Source organism: Cibotium barometz, chromosome 14, assembly GCF_041138505.1.
Source record: "Cibotium barometz isolate CiBa-2024 chromosome 14, ASM4113850v1, whole genome shotgun sequence".
Taxonomy (NCBI): domain Eukaryota; kingdom Viridiplantae; phylum Streptophyta; class Polypodiopsida; order Cyatheales; family Cibotiaceae; genus Cibotium; species Cibotium barometz.
In genome coordinates this window covers 55341991-55350890 of record NC_141059.1, presented here as the reverse complement: position 1 = coordinate 55350890, position 8900 = coordinate 55341991, and positions in this window count along the sequence as shown.

The window sequence follows — 8900 nt, the reverse complement described above, 5'->3', positions numbered from 1 at the left end:
GATAAAATGCTTAAAAGGTGAATGCATAGGCATTCTTTCCTTCTTTGATGTAGAGGCTTCACCTGTTTCACCTGTTGGACGTGGCGAGTCAAGATCTTTCGGTGTAATTGCATTGTTAAAGTATAATATTATTCGCCCTTGCCCTAGCCCGCATACTAAGAGTGCAGCGGCCACTGCACCAGTTTGCCATTTGTAATAGACTTTCCCTTTGATACTATCAGAAATATCCCTTATTACTCTTATGAATGGAGCCCTAGGGATAAACAAGCTTGTTGACTTGTTGACTCATGTGCTTTCCTTATCTCAATAAACAATTTCCTTTGCCTTTGCAAAAAAGTCTGAGCCTTGGAAATATTGGTTCCTTCCTTTGCTTTTGCTTTTATCTTTATTTCTTTCACTTTATCCTTTATTTTAACATCAACATTTTTTTATGTTTGAGGTTCCTCAGGTTTAGAAACTTGAGGTTCCTTTGGCTTTTGCTCTTCTTGTTCCTTTGAAAGCGATGGATGATTATAAACCATCCTTTGTGTCTGCTTCGTGCACGCCATACATGTAAACGGAGAGGAAAAAACCTTGTTTATGGCTCGATGAAAAGATTCAGATACCAACGGAGACTTCGCTCAGTCATCAACAGGCAAATCTACCGTCGGTGGAAGTTGCTCTTCACTCGGTCACAGCACGACAAGGCAAATCGGATAGCGCAGGAATTTGCTCTTCACTCTCAATGGATGGAAATTATCTGCACACGACCAATTGGATAGCGTAGGAATCTTCTCTTTGCTCAGTGAATGGAAATTTTATGTCTTCCCAAGGCACGAAGAGGCCAATCGGACGGCACAAGATTCTACTCTTCGCTCGGTGAATGGAAGGCGGGGTTGATAATTCGCAACATTTCTAGCTATTGCCCAGACGAAGCAGAATTACGCGTGAAAGAGACTTTTGGAAAAAAATGAAAATTTTTTCCTTTATACAGACATTGGCGTCATAATTACCACGATGACGTCAGCCCTACACATGGCGTATTCTCGTACATTTCAGCCCACATAAGCCCTACATGCCATCTCTGCTGCCGTATGGTTTGATGACGTCAGCCCCGCACTTGTTATCTCCCATTACAATATGTTTATTTGTCGAGATTTGTCCTCTTCGCGTCTGAAAAGAAAAGCCTTTCCAGTAGGTGGGATAGTTATTCATAGGATAAGAGGATAAAGATTTGTCTGGACATATGCCCTCTTCACAAAAGAAAGTGCAAATTGTTTGAGCACTATTTTGGGTTTGTTTCTTATCTACTTCTTCATGCTGAGAGGATTATACAAAGGATCATGAGGAGCTCAAAGGAGAAGGTCAAAATATTTCCAAACTAGCATTTGTCATAGGTATTTGATCTGAAGATGAGGAAGTTATGGACGTGGTCCAACATGAAGAGGAAAAGACTTTAAGCACAGGGTTTGATGTGGCAGAGTTCAAGGTAACCACTATTATTGATGAGGGATCCTCATTTGTGTATGATCACCTGAAATCAAATTTTATCATCCCTGCAGGGGTTGCCCTCATTTTTTATAAATGGCATGAATTATATCCTTCTCTCACATATACAAAAACTTTGTAATTTTAGGGAGTATTATTGCCTTACAATTATAGCAGATGGTTGTGAGGCTGCCAAAGGTATACTCGATGTGGAGAATGAGTTTAAAGAAGATTTTCTTAAACTAGATACGGAGGTGGAAGAGAACTTTATTGAGGCTCCTTCTGCCATGTCTTTGTGCTTTGAGAAAGCTAGGGAGGCTAAATCTTCTCAGAACAAGAATTTCAAAGCCTTCAAGAGGAAATGGGAATTACTGAATTGGGTAGGGAGCCTTTGTCTGTGCTTGACGAATCAAACGACGAAGGCTGGATTACATGATGTAAAAACACTCAAGGGTTATCGCAAGAAATTTTTGCCCTATAGAGGGAAAATGCCTAATGGATGAGAAAGAGCAAGATGTAGAGAAGAGACTTAAGAGCAGTTAGTTTTCTCATTGTAAACATCTTATTCTATATCTCGCTTATGTAATGAAATCTCATTTATGTAATGAAATCTCATTTATGTAATGAAATGATGTGATTAAGTTTTAATTGTGAGTCGGCATTTAAGCAAAAATGCTTACAACTTTCTTCAAATAGTTGGCATATTCTATTTTGTTTTTGGTATACAAAATTTCATGATACTATTTCCAAAATTTTCCTTCTCGTCTTCGCGAAGATCTCCATGCCGCATGGCGTGTTGGTCCTGTGCCAGCTCTCCACTTTTGGGATCTTCTAATCTTTGCTTGTTTTCTTGCTGCCTTTGCTAAATCACTTGTATGAGCCCTTTCCATAGATAGTTTTCGTCTAAAAGTATACCTGTAAAACCAATAAAACATCTCTTTGAGATAATTTCTTTGAGGTAATTTGTATGATTCTTTCCATAGATAGTTTTTGCCTAAAAGTATACCTGTAAAACTAATTAAACATCTCTTTGAGATAATTTATACAAGTCTTTCCTCCTCCATGTCTAGTGTTTTTAAAGTATACTCTTCTAGCTCGATAGTGAAAATTTTCCATTCCTTGGGTGCTCCACATGTCAAGAGAACCATACTCATTCATGAAGTATGAACCATGAGCATACAATATATGATGTGAAAGAAAACAAGATGAAGTTAGCCGCTACTATTGATTATCATTTCAGAATGGTAAGTATAAAGAAGCTCTATATGTTTACTGTGAAAGATGTTAGATGAAGTTAGCAACTACTATTGATAATCATTTTAGAATGTTTAGTAATATCTACATGTTTACTATGTAATACATAATCTTACCATCTGTGCCTCACTTTTTCCCCAAGCTCCAAGGGTTAATGTATCATTGATGCAGTAGTATTCTCCAATTTTGCTTTGTATATCATCATTGCATGTCCTCTTTGCTAATCTTATCTTTCTGGGGACTGGAAAAATATTCCGTGTGATACCTTGTTTGCAGAGAGTATATCTTTTAGCAATTGATGGGAGGGCCTAATATCCTTTTGTGCTAATGCCCACTTTATTGCATGCATTCTAAACCTCCTCAACGCTTAAAAGATTGGTAATATCATCCATTATTTCATTTGCTAGTACCTGATGTATCTTTTTGTTATTAGCGAGGGTCTCAAAAGAATGTCATGTTTCTCACACAACTCCATAATATTACTCCAAAATCTTGAGGACCATTATCACCACATGCTTCTTTCAAATAGTTCCTATCACAAACAAATGAAGATTACTTACAATATCCAAAAATACCTTAATTAGAGAATCTTATAACCACAACTAGGAAATTAAATTTTCTTACAACAATAATAGATAAAGGATAGAAAAAAACCCTTGCTGCATGGATTCTTCGTTTGCAAGCACCACCACCACCAATTGCTAGTGTTTGTATATTATTGATTGTCCTCTTTCGCTCTCTTGCTCCCACTAGGGTATTCTTCATGCAAGAGATTGTGTCTTGTAACTTCATAACTTTGGCCTCTTTCTTTTTTTTTCTTATTTTTGCAACTCCATAATCTGATTTTGTGCATCTTGGAATGCTTGTTGCACACTAATCAAAGTACTTTTGTAAGCTTTTTATTTGTGATTGGAGAAATTGGACTCTCAATGCATCACTCATGCATAACCTTTTGCAATACCCAAGCAGTTCATTCTCACCCTCTCCAACAAACTAAATAAATGAAGGAAGATCAGTAAAAGTTGGAGGACAACGTGAAGAAGGATCATAAGGAGATCCATCAACCCAAAGATCCACATTAGTCTGACCCTGTTGTCTTCGTGCATGCTTCTCTTGTGCATTCAGATGTTCTTTTTTGTTTGGTGCATATTCATTCAGTATGTGAACATGCAACTCCACCTTCCACACTCTTGTTGCCTCTGAAATGTTTATTGTTTCTCAAAGTGCCATTCAAAAATGGAAAAGACTATTTTGGTGGTTCAGGAGCAAAGAGAAAACAATGACTCAAGGCTATATGCTGCTGTATTTGCAATGGAAAATGGAAATCAATGCACTACTCAGGGCTATCCTGCTACTACTGTATTCGCAATGGGAGAGAGGAGCTTGGGAGAGAGAGAGAGAGAGAGAGAGAGAGAGAGAAGAGAATAGAAGAGGAGATCTCGCTTGGAAAGAGAGAGAGAGAGAGAGAGAGAGAGAGAGAGAGAGAGAGAGAGAGAGAGTCTCATTGCAGAGGTTAGTTGGTAGGTAGGACAAAGAGGAGATGTGGCTGTAAATGAGTGAAAGAAACGGTTTCGATGTGGATTTGGTGAAAAGCCTCTTAATGATTGACGATATAGAATATGGGAGGAGTTTCAAATATGGCTCTTAAAGTAAATAAGATTGAAAAGTAACTTTTTCGTATATTAGATATCAGAGGTAAGTTTTAATATAAAATATCCTTGAAATGAAGAAAAAAAATATTTTTACTAATTTTTGGGACTCCCTACGTACAACGAGAATGATGATGCTAATAGGGGCTTTAATAGCTAGAAAGAGAATCCTAGTTCAAAAAGTAGAGAGATTCCCTACTTTTAGGCTCAAAAGTAGAATAGCTAGAAAGAGAATCCTAGTTCATAAAGTAGAGAGATCCCTTACTTTTAGGCTCAAAAGTAGGCTTCTTTATGAGCTTTGTCTCCTTAAGCCTCAAAAAAATTAGTCTTAATTCCTTAAGATTAGGGATCCTTATAGGGCCCTTTTTATGTTCAAATGCCCCCTAATGCCATTCAAGCTTTAGAGGAGTCATTTAGTGCAACTTTGACATAACTTTTCTTTTTCTTTTTTAAGTCAAAAAGTGAGAAAATAAATTAGGGAAAAAGATATTTACAAGTAGTCATGAATCTATGTACAAAGGACTAACACACAAAACTTCTTAGCCTAAGAGGCTCTACCAATGAGAGGAAGCAAAAGTAGGGTCTGCCAACACACATTTATACACTAAGGTAGTTACTCTATAAAGTAAAACATCTTGACTCTACTTAGGGTGCCTTTAGTTAAATCTTCTACAAATCCAAAACTACATGGCACTATTAGTTGCATCAGTACATTTGCTACCTTCTTGCTATAATCCACACAATTGATATTAGCATATAAGCTAAAGTGAGAGGCCCCCTTTAAATTAAGTTGCATAGGGTGAAATTGAAGCAAGTAACAACCTGGATTTTTAGCCATACTTTGCAAGCAATGGATTGTAGCTTTTCCACACCAATAAAATTACAAAAGGTATGTAAGGCACACATTATAACAACATAGTCATAACATTGCTTTTCACTCTCAAAAATAAATTCATTTTTGCACAATCAAATTCCTTTTAGTAAATGGTATCGAAAAAAATTAAAAGCAACAGGCTGCTCTGGGAGTGCTCCACACTTTTCTCCAATTACTAGCAAGCCTTTCCATATTGTGCATACAATTAGACCTTGCAGCCAACTAGTCCATCTTTTAAGAGGGGAATCATTGAGCATGTGCTTCATTGAGTCCATGGGCAGACTTAAATCTTGGGCAAACTCCCCCAACAATATGTCTTTGGCAATGTTTTTTCTCACAAAGAAAGAGCCTCCAAGTATTCTTCCCACAAAATTTTTGAAGTGCATGGATACTCAACAATTCCACATAGTATTTAATAGCATTAGGGCCAAAAATTTAAAAAAAAGAGCCATGTAAGAATTGGATAAGTATTCTTCGCACATAAAATTTTTGAAGTGCGTGGGTACTCTACAATTCCACATAGTATTTAATAGCATTAGGGCCAAAAATTAAAAAAAAGGGCCATGTAAGGATTGGATTAACTTTCTTAATCAAAGTGATTTAACTAAAATAGTAAAGACAAATAGTTATATTAAATGTGCCTCTTTTACCTATATTTAGAGGAGAGTGTCTTTAATATGCCATCCATCATGTATCTATAGTCTTCAATTCACTAGACAGAATTTCTATGATCAAATCTTCTATAAAAAACAATGACATGATTGAAATGCTCAAGCTCTCGGAGTGTGCAAGGCTTCGAAGGAAGGTAGTCAAGGAAGTTTACAATGACTTTTGTGACTTGGTCAAGCCTGATGAGGTGGTGGAGGCATGTGACAATGTTTCAATAAACAGAAAGGGATACAAAGCCATATCAAAGCTACTCATATAAGGTATGAAGGCTCATCGTCTTCGTGTGTTTGGCTTACCCCGACCACATACCGTAACAATGGCATGACACCGACAAAATTTAGCTATTCTAGGGTTCATAGGTGAATACAAACACATTGACACTTTAATGACTATAAAGAAGCCAAAAAAATAAATAAATCAATATTCAACTATGACATGTATAATAACATATTTACAAATGTTAGAAGGGTCCAATCAACCATGGTGAAGTTCTATCTGTGCACAATAGAGGACTGTGAGGGTAATCTTATTTTTGTTATCAAGCTTGATGAGGCACAAATTCTCAAACATTAAAAAATGGAAAGAATCAGTATAGGGCTGATGAACAAAGTTTTGAATTACGCCCAAGATAAGGAAGACCAGCCATTACATAGCGCATAGTCAGAGATGGAACTATGGTACATAGGGGCAGTTCTAGTATCATATGAGAGTCATGATACTCTCAAATGGTTATTTTGGCACACAGAAATTCCAAGCATCATTAATACTCAGAATAAAGAAGAGATGCTTGTGGTGGATGGGGTAGGAAACTTTACAGTCCACAGTGGCACATGAGTGTCGACCTTAAAGCATTGAAGTGCATGTATGGGGTGTGTGGTGGTCCTAGATGTGCAACCCATGCCTCTATTGCATGGTAGGAATGAACGGTCTAGATTGGTACAACCCTACAATGGATTGTACAAAGCCTCTATCTAGAGACAAGACAAAGCAAGTAACTGCTGGTGATAAAGACCAAACCAAGGCTGAAGGGAAATCAAAGACTAGGAGCAAGGGAAAGTTAACAAAAATAACGGAATTCAAGGGTGAACCATGTATTATGCCTGAGGATCCCATGGATCCTATAAAGCTAGAAAGAGTTCACATTTGTAGTTTACAAGAAGCAAAAATTAGAATACTGGATAAGCTATTAAAGCTTCATCTTGACTATGCTCATTCCATTTTGCCATCAGAGTTATCGGATACATGTTTAGAGAAATGTGAGATTTTACTCTCTAACATGGGCTTTCATGGTTGACACGTGCAACTTAAAAAGGATGACAAGAAATTAGGTACCACTAGTGATGTTCTGGTACATGTGTCAATGCGAGGAGCCAAAGCTAGGAGGTTCTTGTCAAACTATGAAAACAAACAAGTTAAAGCAGTATGGGAATGTTGGAAATCTCTATGCGAGCACACAACTAACCAAGCTAGTGATCCAAGGATGACAACACTTCGTATGAGGGTCTGGATAGAGCTTAATGATTTTATAAAACTCTTATGTAAGCAAACGATTGAAGGTGATTACGCAAGTCAATTTGAAATAGTAATCAAGACGCTTTTGTGAAAATAATTTTAGCTGCCTGGGGGAGCAAGGACATAACCTTCTACCTAGTAAGAGTTTTTGCTTCATGTAATTAGTACATTGACTAATTAATATGATATAAAATGATTATTAATATGTGAAGCATATTTTGTTTACACATGGCCTATACTTTGTGAACCAAGGGCCTCTTGCTACATGGAATACTCAAGGCATGGAAAAATCACATTATGCCACACGTATCAAGTATTTTCATACGACTCGACATGGTGGCGGAAAAATAAAACAAATGACTACAAGAGCTTTTCAACACATTCTAACGAAGGCAAATGCAACGATACAATGAAATTGCTAAAAATCAGGTTAGTTTCTACAACACAAAAACAGTCACTGTTATTAACATTAATATATTATAAACACTCATCATGCTAAATAAAGTGTATCTTTATGCACGATGGTGATTGAGAAGGAGAAAAAGTCAAAGTGACGTAAATTGTCATAAAAAATATTCTCAATACAAGTGGAAAAAGATTTTTAAAAAAGTATTCTTCTTTTTTGCTTCAATTGTTGTTTATCTTTCTCAAAGAGACTCCCCTCCTTATTGGGGCTTTCTTTGAGTAGTTGTTTGCCCTCGTCTTCGGATAACTGCTTAGCCTCGTCTTCTTCGGGTAGTTTGCCTCTATACCTTAATAGCTTTTGGCATTGATAGCCTCCAAGAGCATGGGTATTCAAATCAAGAATTGCCTTTGCATACGTTGCATAACATACAAATACCTTGCCCTTGATGCCCATAGCCCTGGTGCATATCCAAAAATATGTATAGCTTCCTCCTCTATCAGCATTATCTTTTCTACATTGTGATGTATCCTTCCATATCCTAAATATGCTCATAGAACCTTTAAGGCCATCAATGGAATGTGTGGATCATCTGAATATTTTGCATGGTAAATGATCAACATGCCTGGAGGTATCCTTGAAATATAATGGGCTGAGGGCTGAGTCTCTGTCAACAAAAACTTGTTTACCTCCACCTCGACCGAGCATTCCATCTTCATCTGCTATCTCAAGCTCTAAACAAAGAAAAATTTTACTTTACAATAGTAAAAATCTTTTTAAAAAAATGTTATGTATTTATTCTTATAAATACATTTTTATTCTTATCGTCAACAAGTCGCCTATCCTCCCTCAAGTCAATTGAACCTTGTGGAGTCATCTCTTCTTCTGAGCATGGAATCCTTGATTGCTCCTTTCCCATTTTAGAGATTCCCATGCTATCTTGAATAGCTTCAAATTCTTCCTCTGTGGGAAGAGTGTCTTCTTGTTCTTCAAACTTTTTTATGCACAATTCTATAGCTTTCGGTGCACCGATGAAATTGTCGCCTACTGCTTCTGTATCAAGCGCTGAAAA